Raw genomic sequence first — 21869 nt, 5'->3', positions numbered from 1 at the left:
ATATTTTTCACAATGTAGGTGAACTGACCCTTTGAAACAGTTATTGATCTTTTTTTGCCCCTTTTCAATAAACATTAATTCCTCTGCTCATTGAAATTGTATAAAACAGTGCATGAGCTCATCACTGTTGAAAATTTAAACAATCATTCCTCCACCTGCTCCACACACACTGAGGACATGCTCGTTCCTCCACGTGATTAATTGCTTTGTCAACTATCAATCTCCAGCACCATGAAATAGCCACAGGACCTGCAGCCAGCAGGTTGCTGGTGAAATGATGGCACTGAAATCCCCATGGGGCACATATTAATGAGGCTACAGCGAGAGTTAACAATTCACCATTAAAATGTAATGCATTCTTTAATTAATTAAGCTCTCATTTATAAACATCCACCACTTCTCTCTCACTCCAAATTTGACCTAACAATAGAGTGCTTAATGTTTTATGGTGGAGGCATAACATATTTAAATGTCATTAATACATGAACAGCAAGATAAACATACTCAAAAATTCTATTAGCAGTAATAGGTGGCGTCTCTGCAAAGAGTGTCCCCCTGTTTTTAACCAAATAATTCCAAATTAATTTACATTACGGCTGCCAGTGCCTGAGTTTGACTTAAATAAGAAATATTCTGAGGTGAGTATTTTTAGATGGAGAGTAGGTAGACTATCACTCTTTTAGTACATGCAACATCAAATTATTATCTTCCAACTCTTCCAGATATCAACTAACTGAGGATCTAATTTCATGTCACACATGCTCAATAAAAAAAATCAAATTGGCTCCTAAATTGGTTGGTCACTCCAACATTGAAAAATAGGTCAAAGTTTCTGCAATCCGAAGTGTCCGCTAGGCTCTATGATTGCAGATTGATATGTGGGGGAGGTTCTTTTTTTTTTTTCCCTCTTCCTGGCAAGGCAGGAGCTAGAGATCCCAAGCACAGTATGAGTTTTCAGGAAATGTTCATCTCTAAAGTGTGATTTTACCCAACTAAAGAGGAATGTGGAATCTAAATTCAAGAAATTGGCAGAAGTGATCTAAACAATTTGATGATGAAGGATGATATTTGTTTCTCTATTTTTTGGAGGGAAATAACTGTCCTACATGTGATCATTTGGTTGGACAAGATCTTATGTTAGTGTCTGTTTTTGGAGAATAGATCTTGTAGCATTGCTGTAGATGCAGATCTTTAAGAAAGTTAAAGGAAGGCAGCAGAGGATCTTGAATTAATGCTTTATGTTTCAGATGTATGTGAGTACAGCTCAATGCAGTCGATATGCAAATGCAGGTTTTCTGGCATTAGTGTGTGTTGGTGTGAATTGGTAGGGTTCAGCTGAGCCAAACGACTCCGCCATGATCATTTTGATGTTAATGATGTCTGCAGAACTGCAGTGTCACCCCTGTGATTTAATCAAACCTAATTTGGGTCAGTCCATTTTGGCTGCAGCTGAGCACCTCAACATCATCATTATGCTCCTTCAACCCCAACCTCTGTGCTCACCTCGCCTCCTCAGAGCCCGCACGAGCCTGCCGGGGCCACGAGCAGCTGTTGGTCGTCTGTCTCGTCACAACTCTGTCCTGCTTTTGGACATGGGCTCGTCCATTTTCGAGTTTTGGTTCTGAATTTCACCACGATCCGAATCAGAAATGAGACTTTGTGTTTAAGATTTCACTTCCAAGCTCTCTCTGCCTGTGGGACCTGCTCCTTGGGCTTTTCATCAGCTGCCATTTTCGACGGCATGCAGTAATTTCATGGCTCATTGCAAGCGCTGAAAACCTTTGAAACTGCAAATGTTAACTTTGCCTGGCCTGGAGCCATTTAGGAAGCGATTAATTTAGCAAACAGAAGTGAGCCACTTTCTCCTCCTAGCCTGCGCATAATTTTTTGGGGCTTCTATCTGTATTTGAGTAAGAGTGAGCAATGTAATGACGGTTCCTGTAATTGTGGCAGTGTGAAAATGGTTCCCTACCTCAGCCTCCACTATCTCCCTCATCTCTCCTGGCTGAGCCTCGACAGCCTTGTACAGTGAGAGCACACGCAGATTGAGAAGAGGTGGAATCACTTACAACGTGCTTGACCTTATTTCTTGTTGCGAGGTTGTTTAAGCGTGAGAAAGGAACATGTTTGTTTGCAATTTCAGCACCTTCGCCAAGTGATGCCGCGTTCATATTTGCAAGCCACTGACTGAACAGGCATTTTGTGATCATGACTATTCCATGTCTTTGATGGCAGTGTGATACCAGAGCGACAATTCAATTTAGGAAAAAAAAGAAGTAGAGACAGTGTTGGGAGTGTGAAGCTTTTTGGCTGTGGTGCTCTCAGGAAATAGTGCGCATCCCAGTGAGAGGCTCTCAGTGTTTGCCCAGTATTCCTGGAGGCTTGTTTTGTCACAGACTCTGTGCAGCTAGGCATGGGAGAGGCAGAAGGCAGCGGGTCGGCCAGCCTTCCCCCACAGCTGTCCTCCTCCATCCTGGCACTCAGCTCCACCAAGCCAATATGAAAACAAATTCTTGTCCCTCTTTGCAATTAATTTTCCTTTGCCGCGGAAAAAAAAAATCAGTCTTGACAACATAACATATAGCAGGTTGTGTACAGAAAATCTGGCTGTACACAGGAGCAGGAGTAATTTTTCACTCTGCTGGGAGCAGTTGTCTCGCACATATTCCTTCCCATGTGCATATAGATCAGTGCAGTCCAATGAAGTGGTTGAAGTAAAGAAGTGTACCATTTTATTTCCACAGGATGAGGCTTTGATTGCATTGACTGGTTAGAAGTATAAAAGGATGCGTTTATATTTAAATAATCATTATTTCCTATCCATGATAAATATTTTAATCACAAACTTTACAGAGCTATCATATATTACTACTTCACTTTTCTAAAAGCATTAAAAAAGTCAGATAGGTTATCAAGTAAACCAAGCTCAAGGGTAGGGCTGGACCTAACACATCCAGTGCCCTGGGCAAGCTTCCCTTGTGTGCCCCACCCACCCCGTCATATAAAAAAATTAACCATGCAAATTGTATTATTTATTATTATCATTATATTTATTTACATTAAGATATTAATATATATATTATTTATATCATATTACATTTATTATTGTTATACATTAACAAGTGCTAATGAGAAATTAGCGCAAATAAGCTACTTAGCTAACAACCAATAATAATAAATAATAGGCAGTAAGAAATTTGCAAATTTCATCTTCTGAAAAGAATAAAGGATGCTTTCATATTCAAACAATCATTATTTTCTTTGTCCTCGATTAATATTTTTATGACAAACTTTGTGGAGACCATTTTAAGGATATCTTATATTGCTAATTTACTTTTATTTGAAATGATTTAAAGAGTCTTATTGGTTATCAAGTAAACCAAGCTCATTGACAGTGCCAGACCTAGTACATTCACTGCCTCCACAAGATCAAGACATAATGAGAAATCAACACAAATAAAAACGTAGCTTGAAAACATAAAAAAAAAAAATAACATTGAGAGGTTTGAGGATTTAAAAATTTCCTCTTCTACTTAGAAACGTAAAACGATGCTTTTGTATCAAAATAATCATTATTTTCTACATCCTCAAGTAATGTTTTAACCATTTTAAGAATACCCTATATTGCAAATTAATTTTCTAAAACCATTGAAAGGGTCAGATTGGTTGTCAAGTAAACCCAGCTCATGGGCAGGGCCGGACCTAGCACATTCAACACTCTAGGCAAGACTAAGATCATTTTTATCTTAGTTAATACTCTTACACAACAAAAAGCACTACTGAGAAATTAACCCAAATAAGCAACTTAGCTAACAAACAATAGTAATAAGACAATTAGAGAAATCAAATTTTGTGTCACTCTTGCAAATTAAAAAGAATTAATATTTTTAGTAAAAACTTTGCAGAGACCATTTCTGAGGATATTTTATTTTTCTAATATACTTCTCTAAAAGCATTAGCTCTAGGCAAGCTTTCTCTGGTGCCCCGTTACACACACACACACACACACACACACACACACACACACACACACACACACACACACACAAAAAGGCAAAGAAAATGTTATATATTATTATTACATTTTAGATTTAGTGTATTTTTATTGTATTATACAAGAACAACAGTTTATAAGAAATCAACACAAAGGAACAACTTAGCTAACAAACAATAAGAGAATACAGTATTTGTAAATCTTGTCTTGTTTCTGTCCTGGATCATTTTTTTAGTGTTCTTTTTTTTGTGAGTGACAATGAAAAATCACAGAGTAAGTGACCAAATTACTGACATGAAAACAAGGCAGCACAAGACAAGAGAGGGAAGTAGACTATTACAAAGTAAAACAATAGAAAGTTGATTTTCCCATTTTAGTATACCCATTTCTCTTACTCTAATGCTTTGTACATACACTCCACAAATTAACCATTGTTTCTGAGTGTCAACAAAAAAGTCAAATGGGCAATTTTGGTACCCCTCCCCCTGGATGGCCCCCTAGATGGCTGCCCATGTCGCTGATAGGAAAATCCGCCACTGCTCATAGGACCCTCAAAATAATGTACATGTTCATGAGGTCAAGGGCCAAAAATAACAAAAGAGAGCATGGTCGGAGTAATATAAACACATGATGACAATGATCCAAATTCCTATTTTGCCCCTTGCATTTACACCATGCATGTGAGCGTGCATGTGTATCCGCGCTGTGTTTAGGAAACGACTGCTTCCTTACCTGGATGCCCTGTAACCACATCTGCATCCTGTTTCACCACGGCCACACTGCAATCTCCCCCACACCATTAATTTTACTGAAAGCCATTCACAATAACCATGAGATACTGGGCAGCGGTGTTCAAACGTTTTCTTCCCCCTTCTTATCATAAAGGTCCCACATGTCTTGGCAATATCCCCAAAATAAAAAAAAATAAAAAAGATAAATTTGTCCTAATTACGTCCCTCGAACAATGTTGTTTGACGGCCAAAGACATCAAATTAAATACTATTTTGATTCCGCAAAAGTGGTGTCAAGGTCTTATATTTTCATTGCAGGTACATTTGACTGATAAATATGAGGGAGAGAACAGTAATTATAGGGTGGAAATGACATCAGAAATTAAGCAAATTGTGAAAGGGTTCGCCTTTAAATGGGTTTGAGCCATGAATTAAAAAGACCATTAACTGGGAAGAGGCAGGTGTTATCCTCACTGCCCAAAACAAAACAAACAGAGAGGGGGGTGTGTGTGTGTGTGTGTGTGTGTGTGCGGGGAGGAAGAGATGCAGGTGTGTGTTGTTATCTATGAACAATCCCATGTCATTACCAAGTGAAGGTGTATTTAGCTGATTTCCCCCAGTTTCAGTACTGTGGTAATTTGTATTGTATTGTTCCATAAATAAACTGGACTGAACAAATATGTCCTTTACATTCAGTGCTGGAAATTATCATAATACACAGTAATGCAATTCTTAAATTCCTCCCTTGAGTTAGCTTCCTTTTTTGTGTATTTAACTTGTAGTTTAAATGTAAAAATGCATCTCAAATCTCCATGCAATGTCATTGATATAGCATGCACTAGGTTTTGCATTTTTCAATATTTCAATAAAAAGTTCTCGCTCTCTGCTTCTCTGCACTATATCCCTTTCTCTGCAAGCCTGCATGGATTCAACTCAAATTCAACTTTAAATTGTACTACAAGCAAATTGTTGCATAGTGACTCCACTAGATATCAAAAGGCAGAGGATCAGAGTCTCATTCCACCCCATTTTGTGGTGCCATAGTTTTTTTTTCTTTCATTTTTATCAAACCTGTGTCTGGTCTTTTCATGAGCCCAGAGAAATTTAAAGGTGATGAGAGGTCCTCTGCCTGATAGGACACAGGGCCAGTGTGGTGATCAGACAAAATTACATCAAGTTTTTCCCCCCTCGACTATGCTTGTCTTTTTTTTCTTTTTTCTTTTTTCATTTAATCAAAGCTCTTGCAGCCTGATGCTGCCCTCTCTCTGGGCCAGGTGTCAAACGGTTTCCATTGATGTCAATGCGGTGGTAATCACAAAGTCTATCCACAGATGCCTGCTTGCACCGGTGTTTCACTGGGGCATCGCATTCTCCGCTCAACACCTTTGAGGCATGTAAGATTATTTCTGCAATCTGAAAGAGAGAATAACCTCTAGGAAGAAACTAAATCACAATATAAAGTAATTAAGCACATTATCAACGTGGAGGTTAATTAGTGAGACCCTATACGCCAGCACCACTGGTAGCATTGCAAACAGACAAATGCTTTCGTTTTCGTCTCTTTTTTGACCACACTCTCGCACGTGCACACACATACACACGTGCACATGCGCACACACTGACTGCAGGCGCTTGATTGTCACTGTTTGGGGCTCTGAAATTGATTAAACAACTTGCAATCCAGTTTAATTAATGGAAACTATCTGTAGTTCAAAGCTATTTAGCTGAATGTTGTGCCTTAGCGTTGCCCTCCTGTCTCATTTTGCTTAGACAATCGTAGAAATTAATTGAATTCTGGCGTTACAGTATGGAATAACCTTAAAACAATCTTTGATGTTATAGCCCATATTTAAAGCTATTTGACGTATAAACACACACATCCTGAGGGTTGATATACTGTTAGCCAGTGTTTATCCTTTAACATGAAAGAACTGTGCCAAGCTGTAATATCACAATACAGGGAAGACAACATGCCCAGCCTCTATATCTCTGAAGTGCAGCTGAGTCCAAAATGGCACATTGACAACAACATACATAGTTGCTGCATAGAAACAAAAGGCGAGGCATTCCTAATTATTGACAAGCAACATATATTTACTTTCCCTCATTTCAAAATGATAAGTCCTTCAAGCTCCACTCAGCGTCTGCAGTGTGAAGATGTCCCTATCAAAAACTACAGGCGTACCTGTTTGTTCAGGAAGGCTTGGCAAGAAAATACCCTCCCTTCTGTTCCAGCGCTGGGTGAAGCTATTAACCAACTTAACTTGACTTTTTTTTTTTTTTTTTGGTGCACATCACATTTTGATTGCTCCTTTTGTGCTTCATATCTCATTTCATTGCAGTAAAAGTGGGGGTTAGGCTTTAGCTTTAAATGTAGATATTTTCTCCTTGTTTCTTGTTTTTAACCTTGTAAAGAAGTGATTTCCAGCCATGGCTACTTCTGCAGTTACTGCGTTCAACTAATTAACTTAGTTAGCTGACAAATATAGAAATTGGGATTAGTTTAAAAATATATCCACGTCTTTATGTGTGGATGGAATAAACAGACAAATGGGATTAGAAATTAGTGTCTCTAGTAAATTGGTGTCTAAGCACCACATATTTTGTGTGAATACTAGTTAGCAATTGAACAGAGAAAAAGTTAACTGAAAGGAATGGGCAAACTGTTTAAATAGTTTGCTAAATATAATGGATAAAGAGTTTAAATAGCAAGCTAAATGTAATGGATGTGATGGTTTCTACAGTTAAAATTAACTGATAAACAGTTAAAATGGCTATGTGGGTTACAGCATACCACAGATTTATTTAGTGTACAATCATTGGAAAATAAGAGTTGCCATGTTTTCTTCAACTCAGAATGAGTTGTTTTTATCTACAAAGTGTGCAGGTCCTCGTTTACTGAGTTAACTATGTTACACAACCATATTTCTACAGTAGCCCCGAACAGACAAAGCAAACAGTAGTTCTATAGGCCATTTGCTATTTCGCATTTTCGAGTTGGCCCCTCTGTGGTGAGCTGTACAGCATTGGAAAAGCACTGATTCGTTAACGTTAAACTGCTTTATTCAGTGTTTTTATCTGTTTAATCACCAGGTCCATTTGTTTTGGAGAGGAAGAGACCTCTGTTGTTGATTCGGCTCCTGGTAAAAAACCTCTTAAACAATAAACACTTAAGGAATCCTAACCGGGAGTTCACATGGGAGAAGTTTCAGCTGGTTGCAATCTGCAAACCTCACCACTAGATGACACTAAATCCTAAACACTGCTCCTTCAACAGTTAAAGGCTAAAAGTAGCCTAATGAACTGTTTCAACAGTTAGCCAAACGCTGTGTATAAAGTATATGAAATGTCCAGTTGCTGCCACTCTACATCATTATTATGCAAACATGACCAAAGTAACCTTAACTTTGAAAAATCTAATGCATGAAAAAAGTCACAATATACACTTTTATATGATAGTGCTAAATAGCATCCAGTTTATAATCCATATGAATAATATGACAGGCGGTTTTGATAAAGGGGTAGCCTACTACAAAGTTCATTTGACAGGGTTTGTGAATATGTTAGACAAAAAGGGTTCTACTACAATACTGTATTCAGTTTTGTATTTTCATAGATTTTCACATTATTATCATATAGATTGTACCATATTTGATCAATCATTGCTTTTCCTATATTTTTTAAATAACATAAACACTTTAAAATACACAAGATACCACAACTAATTAAATATAATGCAAGACATCAGGCAAAGTGACAGAAAATTAGAAACTCTATTCTATTTTTAAATTGGATATATCCCTAAGTGCCCAACAAAAACATGTCAAACAGCTGCTTGCTTGCCCTGAAACTTAAAAAGCAGGATCAGACAGCTTTCTTCGCCCCCTCCCCTTTCCTCTCTCTCTTTTCTCTCCATCGCGCCACCCCTCCCCCCCTTCTTTTTTTCTTAAATGGCATGAAGGTTGAGATGGCTGTGGTCCAAGATCATCGCGCCTGAGACCACACAGATGGGGAGAGATAAAAGTTCTCTGTGAGCTGTTCACAGTGCTGCCATTTTCCACACAAGTAGAGGGGACGTGGGGAGGGGGAGCAGGGGGAGGAGGAGGAGGAGGAGGTGGGGGGAGCCACCTGCGGCCGTGACATCACCGCCTTATCACATATCATGTATCACCTGCAGCTTCCACGTCAAGCCCAAAGAGACAGATTTCATCTGTCATCTCTGAGAGGATCTCAATATAATTTACTCTGCTGATCTGACATCCAGAGGAGAGAAGTAGAGTTGCCAAACCTAATCTTACAGATGAGGACTCTCCTCTTTCTGCCCAGTCATGTCCTTGTGTGCCGTTGCAAAGGGGGGAGAGGGGTTGGCATATCAGATTTAGCTGTTATTTGAAAGCAGCATGTTGGGTTAAGTGGCTCTTGTGGTTTCACTTCTCTGTAAACTCAGTACACGTACAAGTGGACGCACTGTTTCTATTGTTCCAAAGAAACACCATGTGCTGCAACATTCCTGAATTAATATAATGCTTAATATTATGAGAGAAAAACAGCTATATATGTGATATTTATTATACACATGGACTTGGACACCTTAAAAAAAGTCTCATGTAAAAATACCAATGTCGTTTTTGTGTACGTGATATTGAGAATATTTTCACTGCTTCACCTTTCAGTCACCTAGTTTCGACAGGGAAACTGCTATCGGCTGCAGGTTCCCATCTGTGATCTCATCAAAATCACCAGACTCGATTGACAAAAACAGTCATTTAAGTATGCTGAACACGGGAGCTGTTGGTCTGCTGCTGCTTCAATCAGTTAGTTCGTTTCTGTTACTGTGTGACTTTGATGAATGCAAACTAACCCTTTTTAACTCCAAAGTCACACCATGACATCAACAAGCTGTACGAGGCAGTTATAGACAAGCAACTCCTGTGTTCAGTGATTTTAAATCACTGTTTTTCTAAATAGGTTCTGGCTTTGAAGAGAGCAATGTAGCAGCTTTATTTTCCTGTTGGAAATCACAGTCTGACATTAAGGTAAAGCAATGAAAATAATGTAAATACTATAGGGTACACTTAAACTGATACTGAATGTTTTTAGGTGGCTAGATATTTTTTGTTGCTGGTCCCCATCCACAGTAGTTGATTGCGTAGTTTGCATGTAGGACTCCCTCCGGTTTCTCCAAACTGGGGGTGTATTGACTGCCATCTGCCATATGTTATATACTTTCTATGGATAAATACCTTGTACAACCCCACTTAAAAAAAAAAAAGCTATCCCTTTAACCCAAATTTGCTCCTGTCTCCACTTTTGTGATGCCAGTGTGTATGACTACAATAGAATAACTTTGTAGGCAAGTATGCAAAAAAGAGATTATCATACATAAAAGCCAGAAGCGAAAAACACAAGTGGTATCAAAAAGCATAACCTAATTAGAAAGACTAATCAACTTTAATGTCTTCATATTTAAGGGAGAGGGAAAGGATAATTAGTCTTGGGGTTCAGTCTCCTTTCCTCTGCAGTCATGCTACTAACAAGAGTTGATGCTGTCTAGAATGGCCACCCACATATAACAGCTAATTGCAGGTCTTCGCCCTCAAGCACCCTTCTAGTCATAGAGACAACAGGGAAATTGGCCATTTCAGCTGTGCTGGGTATCATTAATAATTAATGGCACTTTCAAGAGTCAGACTGTCCCTAAAAACCTAAGCAAGAGGTGTTGTGGGAACTATGCAATGTGTCATTTGCTCTGATAGAAAATATAGGCATTTTTAGTTAGCAGCCGATAACTTTTTTCTTTTCTCGTGAATGCTGTTTTTATTTTATGAGATGCTTTGTAGTAGGAGATAAGTACCGCTCTGAGATTTGCCACATTTCTAAAATCCCAATTAAACTCTCCAACACTTATAAAACAGGCTCAAATGAAATGCATATCACACTCTGGAGTATTTTGCCTATAATTCTAGATATCAACCACAGCAGAGATTACACACACTCAAAACACAATTTACCACTGATTGCCATATCTCTTACAAAAACGATATATTAAAAGAAAAAAAAAACACATGGCACCCTAAAATGATATTAAGGCTTCTGTAAATAAACTTTGATATTTTATTTGAGATCCTGCAGGCCCAAGAGAGATTTTCACAAAAAAAAGATTCTGAACTAATAACACGTGTCACAGGTCTGCTACAGAGAATAAAGCAATATTCCTGTTAAGGGTCTCAGCTGTAAAACATTTCTAACTACAGTGGATTTCATATGCTCTCTAAATATGTGAAAGATTTTGCCTGTTGTTTTTACACAGTACTCTCCCTTCCAAATCCAAATAGGTCTATCTGGATTTCCTTGGTCAGTGTTGCAGGCTCTTCTAATGCACTGTTTGTCAGTATACACACACACACACACACACACACACACACACACACACATATATATATATATATGAAAAGTAATGCATCACGATTTTTTATATAACCCATGTAATCATGAGCCAGTAATTCATGTGTAACTCAGATTATCAGAAACAGGACTGCTCCCCTGGAGACCAGTGTTTGGAACAATGTGAAACTAAGTGAACTTTGACTCATTTGAAAGTACGGCTCTACTGTGTTTCTTTACCTGCCTCCTCCTGCACCACCCTAACTTAACTTGCCTAACCGTAACCTACGTAATCTCACTAAACCAAACCCTAACCCTTATGGGTACGTCTTCACTTTATTTCTTTTCCTAAACCCAACCTTTCTAAATTTACTTGCCACTAACTTAACACTAATGCCACTAACTTAACACTTTATGTTGAGTATGTAACATTGTTCATGGAGCGTTGTATGTGCATTTTTGTAAGATGTCATATGAACTGCTGTAGGAGGAAACGTAGTGTTCGTAACAGTTTGTTCAGCTGTTGTTACTAAAATGGAGTTCGGCCATTCTTGGGTCTTATTGACCCAGAAAATACTGTAAACTTCACAGTGAAGGGAAATACAAACAAGACAATATATATTTGCCAATGCATAATGCATATAAAATTTACTGTTACTGCTCTCTTTATTCACGTCTCTCTTTTATGCACCTTTTGTATTTTTTTACAAAGCCAGTTTGCTGTCTTTCCCTTTCCTTTCTTTCTCTCTTTTCCTTTTTTGGAACCTGATTTCCCTTTCCTGTGGAAAGATATGAAATCACTAAGTTGGCTTTGAAAAAGAATCCTAGGGGTGGACTAAACTATTTTGCACCTTTTAGGGGTGAAAGGGGCCTCAGAGATCCCACTATTTTTTATACAAAGCTTGGGTTTTCAACTTATTTATCCAGTCATTTTTGTTTTCATGGCACTAATAATTGAGGAAAACAAAGGCTTGCAAACAAAACCAGTCTGACTTTTCCCACCACTACGATGGCCCTGATCATAACCACAACAAAATCCAGAAAATTATTAAGTTGGCACTCACACAAAACTCTGCCGGATAAGTACTATACTTGCTAAATATGCTACTCCTCAGTGGCATTTTGTTAGAAAAAAATCAGCAGCTGAATTCACATTCTGAGCCAGAATATAATTTTTGTTAAAAATAAAAATCTGAAGTTTTTGAAAATGTAGGGTGGGGAGCAAACAGGATTTTGTAAAGAGGGGTGACCATGTCCCCTTTGTTCCCAGTAGAAATTACACCTCAGCTATAACACATTGGTATTTAATTAGAAAAGATATACTTACTTTTGCAATAATTCTAATTTTTACCTAGCTGTAATACTGTGGGGGGCAAAATAATGAACTAAATGTCAACAAATTACAAAATGCTTTGCATCATCCTGCTGTTACTGTACTCCTGCACATATAGCTGCATGTTTACGAATCATCTGACCATATGGCAGCTAATCATTATACATTTCATATTGATAATTGTTTTATGAGGTTGCTCTAATGAGTGATGAAATAATAAACTAACAGTTTCTATGTTCAAAATGGTGAGGAAGAATGATTTCCTAATAAAACAGCAGCATAGAGGCAGCAGTAAGGACGATCACATTTCCCCTCCTCGGAAGTCATCCACAGCACTGTTCAAGGGTAACCAACCACTGTCTTATAACTTTATTATTCTTTCTTAATCGGTTTATAAATATTTATGAATCGCCAAAGCCACCCTGACTCGCAGCTGAGATTGAAGCTGGAGCCCAGTATGTACATTCCAAAGCAGCTATGGGTTGGAAGGAGAGAGATAGCGTGGACAGGAGATTTGTGACAGAGCAGAGCATGAAACCCATCAGTTGATGAGTGGAAATCCCTACTTTCTAATTAATAGAGGTACACAGGCCAGGGGGATAAGAAGGATCAGGGAAATGAAATCAGCAAAAAGATAGCATCACTCATTTCTGAGGTCCATTGTCACACTTCAGAATCTGCTGTAATGAATCACTCAAGCATTCTGCAGATACATTTGAATGGCGGGGAAAATTCATTGTCCGGTGGAGAGCATTCGATAAGGATCTTTTCTCTTGCCTCTCCCTTTTCTTCTGCCTCTTCTTTCCCTCTTTTGTCAGAGGGGTCCTCTGATCAAAAAGCGAAATCAAGGCTCAAGCAACAGGTGCGCCCGTCTGAAAGGCTGCCGCAATCTGCAAGTGAACTGGAAAGCTATCTCGGATAAAAAGGACTGATTCCAGAAGTTCCAGGGGATTTGCTTGTTGGGGTCAGTTGAAAAAGTCGGGATGGGGTAAGATGCTGGAGTAGGTCCATAATTTACTGAGAGAATGTGACAGAACATAACAGAGCAGAAGCTGGAATGAGACTGAATCACTTTGTTACATACACACTGTAATAAACTTGCTCCCCTTTGATTTGAGATGGAACTTAAAATAAACCAAAACCGCAAAACACAACATGGCACCTCTTATATGTTTTCCATCTTGTGTTTCTTATTAGGAAACATAGCTGCTGGATTAAGTATATTATTTTCGGTGTTCTTATTACACCTCAATTGTCGTTGGTAGAATATAATGTGTTTTATTTTCCTACGCACTGTGAAGATGCTAAATTAAACATAAACCAACACAAAGGGCTGTAACCCTCATTAGCAGGATCTTAAACAGATTTCTATGTAAGCGAGATATCGTAGGTGTTGATATTGAGTGGAAGGCAGGGGGCATCCCCCTTAACAATCAGAACCAACACTTATGCGATAGTCTGCATGAAAGGTTGGGGTTTGTTGGAGCCATCCACCTCACCTCCCGCCTGCCTGATAGGCACCTGTGCGCTCCTTAAATCATGTTGTTACTGGCATCGTTTCAACCTGGCCAAAGGCTCTCTCAAAGCAGCAGTATTTTACAAGTTCAGAATAAGACAGGGCTGGTCTGGCAGGTAAAGTTACCATGGTTAGGTTTAGTAAAAAGACACGTGGAATGATGTACAATAAGTGACGCAAAGTTCACACAGCTTCGAACACCAGGTGGAGTCCAAAATTTTGTGATCCATTCAACACCCCAACCTGCCTCCCAACTTGACTGCTTAGGACCGCTTCCCTCTTCCCCGCAGGCTGTTCTCACAAATGCACCCAAATTCGTATATATGTCCCACGATCACTTGACCAATGCACTGACAGGTGGAAAGAAGGAAGCAGTCCCAAGCGGTCTTGTAAGGAGGCAAGTTGGGGTGGTGGAAGGTCACAGAAATCTGGACTTCCCCTTGAAGTCACGTGTTCGGAATAGTGTAAAGTTGTAAAGACTAAACTTTGAGTCATTTTAAGGTACATCCTCAAAATGTTTTTTCCTTAACCTAACCACAGTAACTTTCTTGCCTAAAGACACCCAGCCATGTTTCTTTTCCTAAACCTAACCATATTTATTGATTTATTGCTAAAATCTTTTCCTCTGTTACTGTAAGTTAAGGACATAAGGTAATTCATGGACGCTAATACGTAGGATATCATACAAACTGTAGTTCATGCATTTTCGTGGGATATCGTACAAACCATTCTCTTCAGCATGTTGGTCACATGATTGCAGCCTTCCAAAATATGTGGATTATACGCTTATTACTGCGTCATGATGACATGGGATATACGCAAAATTTGTTGTATTACTTAAAAAGGTACAAACAGTGCATTAGAACAGCCTGTAAGAATGTGCCCCCCCCCCAAAAAAAAGAAAAAAAATACTAACAGGAAAATAGCAGAGGACTGTTATTTTGACAAAATTTAAGACATAAATACCATAAGTTGATGCAGAAAAGACACAATTTCATGTAGAAAACTTCACCAAAATGCAGGAAATTACGTATGTGACGCTCATTTTTTTTTTTTTTTTTGGCATAAGACCCTAAACCGTGTGTTTTTAATATGTGCCCTCCCCAATGTTGAAACAAAACCTTCACCCTTGCATTTGAGGACAAAGATAACTGTGATTCCATATTCCATCTGACAGCTGCTTTAACATTAACCTTTGGCCTCACTGCAGATTGTTTTTATTGTAGGTGTCTCAGAAAAAGAGGTCTTAAACCTCTTGTCTGTTTGTACCCAACTATACAACATTAACAGTTTAATCTGCTCCTCTTAAAGGAATAAGAGAAATGCAAGCATAAGCCCAGCCATATTAGCTGCTGCTCAGAGAACTGGCAGGCTGAAAGCAGCTCCTCGACATCCAGGAATGCACAACTGTGATGCTGAAATCTTGAGACGACATGAAATGAGAAACAAAATGCAGCATATATCTTTCCATATCATACATCCTCAGAGGGGATTTACCACAACTGCCTTTAGACATTATTACTCTTGTTTGCAAAATACACTAAGTGCACGAGTCGGAAAAAACCCCCAAAACAACAAAAACAACAAGGAAATAAATATACACTAGCCTCTGTCTTTAGCCTTTGTCTTTGTTTTGCTTTCCAAAGATAATTTAAGTTTTCAGTTTCTAAGTAGTTCAATCCAACCCAGGGGAGCTATTCCCCTGTGAGACAAGATTTTTTTTTTTTTAAACTTCTTTTTTCCTTTTTTTTAAATCAACCCTTATATCCCAATGCAATTATTTAATATACACCCACTCATAGTCTGCATATGAGATATGAATATAATTGTATGTTACTTTTTAATTACAGGAAAAATCTAACTTGTAAGATGATGGGCTGGAAGGTGCCACTGCATTGTTATTTTTTTTCATCCTCGTTTTCTGATTATGTGAGCTGGGCTCCTTTGCTAAGCGATGATAAGCAGAATTTCCATGTTCTCTGCATAATTAATCCATCTTTGCCTCTCTTCATGCCAACTCTGCCGTTATCGCCTGCACATGCCTGAATTGCAAAAGAATCCTCTCTTCAATTGGAACTTATTGATATTCTAAAAAAACTGGAAATCCTCAAATTTAAGCCACAGATTGTTAAATGGATTAATTTCGCGGCAATCGCAAGCATCTAACGCGGGGAGACAGGCAAAGCAAATTGAAAGTATCTCCTGTTTGTGGAGTTTTAGTCCCAAATGATAGGGTTTATTGGCATGTTTTTTTCTCCATAGTCAGAAATTACCATTTATTTGCATGCCATAAAATACTTTTATATGGTTGAAAATTCAGAGGAATTTCTTTCAATGCCTGTCGTTGGTTTCCTGATAACAACTTCAGCTCCTCACATCTGGACGCTTTTGATACTGGGTGAAAGGAATGTCTGAATATTTAATATTTTTATCTGTTTTCATCGATGGTTTCACCATTAAGGATGGCTCTGCTGTTTGCATGGAGCCTGGCAGATGTAGATTTATTTTCTGAGCTGTCTACGGCCTGCCTTTCTCTGAATATATTGATGCATTTTTCCATTTTGCTGTGCACTGATGCCTCTGCATATGTAATAAACCAGCAGACACACTTATAAAATACATCAACAGACTGTATTATAATGCTGCGTTTAGATGTGGGTCCTCAGTTACTCAGGCACATATAGGAAAAGGAGGGAAAAAATCAGCTCCACATATCAAATGTAATTTACTTGACCTCATAAAAATGAATATTATTAAATCACAGGATGTCAAAACACATGAGGTGCTCATGTACACAGCAGCAAATATGTTATTTGGATGCTTGGCATTCAAACCTCCGACTTGCATACAAACGGTGACATATTGAAACATGGACACAATCAGCTATAGTGTCACATGTAATGTAGTGCACATTTCATCTGATGGTAGTGGCTTTACAGCTTGAATTAAACTAAGATTGCGACAGCTCTTTTTCCTTTAATTTTGCGAGTACTAATGAAATAATTCATAATATTCAAAGACGTCATAAACTCATTTATTGTAGTTTGAAATGAGTGTTCAAAATTTAAATGCCAGCTTATCTAGAAGCTAAAGATCTTTGAGAAATAGTGTTGTTATTCTTGTGTGAAGCAATATTCAAGAGCAAAGCGGATTGTGCAAGAGGTGTGATTTCTTTCTTTTTTTTGCAGTAAAAACTTGTAATTTAAGAAAGTTAATTTTCTATGAAATGCCTTGATATACTAAAACTGTCATCTAAAGATAATCAAAACCTTTAACATTTATGTGTTAACATATAACCTATACCATATAAAAATATAGCCTGGGAAATACAGTGAGATGGAAAGACGGTAAGATATCATAATTAGTATAAACTCTTGTTCCGTTTTCATTTATCATACTATACATTTTTATTGACAGTTGATTTTATTGTAAACAGTGAGGGTTTGAAGTAATTATTGTGAAAGTTATTCAAACTGATGTCTTTAATTCTGGACTTTTATCTAGTTTTCTCTTGCATAAATACAGTAACATACGTGGACACCATCAGCTAGTGTCACTTATAAAAAAATGCACATTTGAACTGATGTTAGTGGGTTTACAGTCGCACTAAGACAAACAACTGACAATTTTCTCTGAATTGTGCAATTACTAAAGCAAGATTGCATAGATATAGAAACACTATTCGGTGGATAAATTAAAGATAGGCCTATCATAAACTCTGTATCTCTGCATCTTTATTCAGTATGGTTTATATTCAGCATTCAAAGTCAAAACACCACCATATCTAGATGCTAGATCTTAAGTTTCACATTTGAGAAATAGAATTCTTCCTTTGGCCAGTGAAGAATTATTCAGAAGCAAAACAGCTTGTGTGAGCTGTGATTTTATTGTGATTTAATGGTGTTAACTTTCCATTAAATGCCTTGACAAACATAAAAATGGTTAGCTAAAGATGATCAGACTTGGAAAGTGTTTAACATTTATGTGTTTAAGTTTGCTAAATTTGTTTCATAAGCCTGGGACAGACAGTAAGATGCCATAATTAGTAAGAATTCCAATTTCCCCAGTATCATACAGTACGTTTGTTGTTGGTGAATTTTGTTGCAAACAGTGACGGTCATAGGATCTGATCATAAAACATGGACAAACTCAGCCATTGTGCCTTTTATAATGTAGCACACTTTTTAACTGATGTAAGTGGGTTTATAGTCAGAATCAGTCTAAGATTACAAATGCTGCTTTTACCTTAAAAAATATAGATTTCATAAATATATTAATACTATTCAATGGATAAATTACAAATATCAAACTCCACAAAAATGAATACTACTTATATTTATTGTAGTTTGAGTTCAGCTTTCAGTCAAAATAACAGCTTATAGAAGCTAAAAAAGTTTTAGTTTCACATTCAAGAAATAGTATTCTTCTTCTGGCCAATGAAAAAATATTAAAGAGCGTAACAGATTGCCTGATCTATTTAATAACTTTTTTTACTATAAAAACTTATGATTTAAGAAAATATTTCCCATGAAATGCCCTGACAAACCAAAAAAGTCCGCAAAAGAAGATCAAGCTTAAGTTATTCAATATTTATGTCTTTAAGTTTGCTAATTTCATCTCTAAAGCCTGTGAAAGAATGTAAAGTGGAATTAGTATTAACTTAATATTGTGGTGTCATACTGTGAATTCACTGTGAATTGTGTTGTAAACAGCGAAGGTGTGAAAATCTAATTGTGAAAGTTGTTCAAACTAGTTCTCCTTCTTTTTAGACTCTAATATTGTTTGAAAATGTAAATGCACTCTTGATCTGGCCTGAATGAATTTGTGGTGTTTTGCAAGCTCATGTCTGCTAAGCAAATTAAAAATAAAAAAAATCCTTATAAGCAGAAATAATGTTATTTACACAGATTTCCATATGATAGGAAAAAATTAGGAGTGGTAAAGTATTCTTTATTATGCAGCTGTCATCTGAGAAGTGACATTTAGTTTTTCAAACATTACTTCAGATCAAATCCAGTCCACACTCTAACCTTGGTCCTTAAAGGGTAAAACATATAGTGAAAACAGAAAACAAGTGTCTCCAGTTCCCTTTTTCTGACTTTTAATTCAGCACAAAATTCTGAAGTTATTATTGAAATTACAAATTGATAGTAGAAACTATTCTTATTTCTCCATGGATATCAGAATTAAATATTTAAAGGTCATTTTTGGGTAATGTTAAAGGTTCCAGCTTACACTCGCTGATTGATTAAATCAATCTACAGGCTGCATTCCCTCACCTTCCACTGTCAGACCAATTGGTCGACTCACTTAATAATGCAACATTATTATTTTAAGAAATGAACTCCTTTGAAACGAGTACGACTGTTTATGATTTCAATCCATAAAAGCCTCGCTGCTTATCCCCTGGAGGTGTCACAATCTCAGCTTTTTGACCACATAAAAAGACACTGAGATTAGCAGTAAGAATATACTGCCCCGTGGTTCTCTCCTCCACCGCCTCCTCCTCTACAAAGAGCCTTTATTTACAGCTTTACACACTCCCAATGGGAGGAGCATAGTTTGTTCATCCCCGCCCTCTTTTAGTATTTTCATCACTTGACTATAGACTTTAACGCTTTGGGTGTAATCTTAAGATGCTTTGGGGATGTGGCATTTCTTTTTTTGAACATTCCGACTTTTTTTGTTGATGTGATATTTTTGCTTGTTGTGCTTTGTTTCAAAGCGCGCTGCATGTTATGTATCTCCGTGGTAAACGGGACGGATGGGATGGAGGTGGGGAGGGAAAGGGGTACTGGATGGTGGTGCCGAGAGTGAAGCCTCCCTGGAAAGAGCTGGCGCTGAGGCCTCCAGGGCCGCGGGTGGTTTTGGCAGCCCGGCCAGCGGAGTGGGCACTCTCTCAGACATCTGTTTGCTCACTGCTGCTGGAGCTGCTGGCTGGATGGATGGGTGGGGGTGCTGGAGAGCTGGAGCATTCAGCCACAACCAGCACCAGCATCTTACCCAGGACAGACAACAGCAACTCGACATTTCAGCTATTAAAAGTGAATCATATGTAGTGTTATGTCATTTGTAGGGGTGCTTTCCTTGCTGTGAGTAAAGCAGGATTTTTTAATTGTAGATGCATGCATTGTTACATCCAGGGCATTCAAGGACACACACTTGAATAGAAAATTACAAAGAATTATGGGATATATGCAAAATCAATATGAAAACAGCTCTGCTTTGGCATGGAATATTTTCAGTTTGTGTGTTTCTCTTTTTCCCTCTCTCTCTCCTACAGTTTATACATTGAGGACCTAAACAGTTATATATGTGCCACAGCCACACTGCACCCCACATCATTTTACTCCACACACGCACACACACACACACACACACACACTCTCTCTCTCTCTCACTACATCCTCTGGAGACAAACCAATCCCCAACAGCCAGAGGGTGACACCACAGCAGGCAAACTCATAACACTGATGTCCAAGTTGAGCTGCTGAGGCTGCTCTTTAAGGATGGAGTCCCTGTCCAAGCGATGGCTGTCACTCGCAGCGCCACTGGACATGTGTGATCCCTTAAAAAAAAAATCAACCTAGTAATTTGTCATGCCAGACTCCCTGTACTCGGTCAGCACAGCAGCTCACTTAAACAGTGGAAGAGGAAGACTGCAGCTGTTCTTGTGGCAATAATTCAATTCAGGAGCGTCATGAAATTAATACAGTGCTGGGATAACACCATTTAGTATTTAACAGCTGGGAACACCTGCTGAAGTTACTGCATATGTAGATCGTTTAAGATTTAACTGCTTAATAACTGTAACCTTGTCAAGATGCAATCATTTAGGGACAGTGGGAAAGTTATTAGGAGGAGTGGTGGTAAGAAATGGGGAGGGTTGTTTATTTTTTCTTCTTGCTGAAAGGCAATCTTAACATTTTTGTGGGGCAGCAGGGGCGGACCTTTTGACTTTTTTTTCCCATGTTAGATTTTTTTTCCTCTTAAAAACAGGAGAAAGGGTCACAATTTTATTTATTAAAGGTGGATTTTCTCTATGTGTGTCATAGGTCATAAAGTTTAATTTTGCTATATGAGGACAATAATTTTATCTCTGTGTTAGAGGTTTGTTTAGGATCAATAAGCCAGTTTTAAAGAACAGAATATATGTGGATCTTTGTATTTATTAGTATCTGAATGGTAAGTCTCCAAAGAGGGCATCTGAAAAGTAAGCACAACTAATATAGTTAAATTTTACGTGTCAAAGAAAATGATTGTGACAGCTCTTGATTTTTAAGAAAAAAAAAAAAACAAAACAAAAAACAGTGACTGGAATATTCAGTAAACGGGACTTCTCTTTTTAATGTATGCCATAACTTTGGTAATTTCAAAAAATATTATTCCATTATGGTTTACACATGAGAATAACATCTCAATTCTAATTATTAAATTAAAGTCAATAGTTTCTTAATTTGAGATTGGACACAGGGTCCAAAGACAATATTAATAATGCTCTGAAGAGTCTTGCATTAAAAACTGAATCATAATGTCTAAGTGCTTTCTTCTCATCCAAATAATTTTTGCACAGTCCCTTTCTACAATTTAATATTACAACTAGAATATATTCTGAGTTTATGCAAGGATGGCACAATGCCACCAAGATTAGGTTACAGCAACATGTTTGCACACAAAATATGAATTCCTCTTGTTAAATAAACTGAAAAAAATGATGGTAAAACTGAAGAAAACTTGTCATACGTCTGCACCACCTTCTTCTCAAACATGAAAAAGAAATCTGACATAGCTTGTGACAGAGCTGTCAATAAATAATCACATCAGTTGCCAAAACTTTATCTATTATTTAGTATCGACATGTCACTCTCGCAAAAATATTTTTTTAGGCTCTGAATGAGACACAGACATGTT

The 21869-nt window shown here is 37.8% G+C and overlaps 1 long non-coding RNA gene across 2 annotated transcripts in view; it reads left to right on the top strand.

Annotated features, from left to right (window-relative positions):
* Positions 1-21869, top strand: part of LOC148188196 (uncharacterized) — a 32172-nt gene that overhangs the window by 8908 nt on the left and 1395 nt on the right. Inside the window, exon 3 of one of the 2 annotated variants that reach the window (XR_015778049.1) lies at positions 13261-13596. The exons of the other annotated variant lie outside the window; for it this stretch is intronic. This is a non-coding gene — a long non-coding RNA (uncharacterized LOC148188196). Of the gene's footprint in view, positions 1-13260; positions 13597-21869 lie in introns of those variants that run through there. 2 annotated transcript variants of the gene reach the window in all.

Source organism: Plectropomus leopardus, chromosome 11 (assembly GCF_026936395.1).
Source record: "Plectropomus leopardus strain MGB_pleo_1.0 chromosome 11, ASM2693639v1, whole genome shotgun sequence".
In the NCBI taxonomy this organism is placed as follows: domain Eukaryota; kingdom Metazoa; phylum Chordata; class Actinopteri; order Perciformes; family Serranidae; genus Plectropomus; species Plectropomus leopardus.
The sequence above is the reverse complement of the archived record's forward strand: the minus strand, read 5'-3'. Positions and strand labels throughout refer to the sequence as shown.